We start from the raw sequence: 1,195 nt of genomic DNA, 5'->3' as shown, positions 1-1,195 counted from the left end.
CACGGGGAAACTGAGGCACGACACACAGATCCCTATTTTTTCCTCGTGGACTGGGAAGAGGCCACCGCGGAGCCGTCACCTCCGTGACCCACGGTCAGCTCGTGTCCCCTCACCCTCACACTCATCCCCGCGTGCACCCCGACAGCCCGGCAGCAGCCTGGGGGGGAGGTGAAGAGGGTGGGGGGGGTCGTCTCCGGAAGGCCTAATCCTGTATCACCCACAGGCTGTTGGGATCGGAGGAATCCAGGACCTGAGAGAGAAGGAGGCCGCAAGATCACAGGCGGCGGGGTGAGAAATCACAGCGCCAGGCCCCAAGAACGCAGGCCGCATGTGCTACCTCTTGGGGTTGAGTGCGCTTGCGGGTCCGGGGGCGGGGCCTCAGGGCACTGTTTCCCGGCAACGACCCTGGGGCGTGGTCGTGGCCATCTAGGCCCCGCCCTCCTCGCGCAGTCCTGTTTGCGAGTTAGCCGGGTGCCGCCGCCAGGAGGCGCGTTAGGCACGCAGAGTCGTCGGGGAGGGAGTGGGGTGGGTTTGGGCGCTAGAGCAGGTGGGATGACGCGGGGTACCGAGGGTCCTAGTGCCCAAGAGGGGGAGCCAGCTGGAGTCTGAGTGGGAAGGGAATCCCCTTCAGGGTCCTGAGGCCAGATTTGGGGATCTGCCCCTGGATGGGGAGTGCTGTGGCCACGGTATCCGTCTTGGGTGATGTTTTAGGGGAAACTTCGGGTACCCGTTCTCTGGAGATGAATTTTTCTGGGGAAGGGGCTTCCTTCCTTTCTTTTTTTTTAATTGAAAGTGGACTTGGGTTAGGACTGGGGGGATCCTACAATCCTCCGTGGGGCGAGGGCACTTGAGGGGCGCGATCCTTGCCGTCGGGGTGGGCACGGTGGCTCTCAGTGGCTCTCAGTCTGCCAGGGAGAAATCTGGGCACGGCTTGGAGCTGCAGATTTGTGGAAGAGATGCCGTAGGGGTCCTCCAGTAGGGGCTGGGAGAGTCCTCAGGGGCTTTCGTTCTGGGGGCTTCCCCCAAGGGGCGTTCTGGGAGACTTGGGGCAGGATGGGGGTCTGACAGCCAGGGAGCACCGAGGGTCCTGGGCCTGTGCGTCAGGGGAGCCGGGGTCACCTCTTTCGAGGAGGGTACGTCTTGGGGGCCTGGGGACCCCGGGAGCTCGCCGTCTAGGGGGACCCCCTCGACTTTG

Source organism: Fukomys damarensis, unplaced genomic scaffold (assembly GCF_012274545.1).
Source record: "Fukomys damarensis isolate Sample0158 unplaced genomic scaffold, DMR_v1.0_HiC HiC_scaffold_37, whole genome shotgun sequence".
Taxonomy (NCBI): domain Eukaryota; kingdom Metazoa; phylum Chordata; class Mammalia; order Rodentia; family Bathyergidae; genus Fukomys; species Fukomys damarensis.
Note: the sequence above shows the minus strand (reverse complement) of the source record.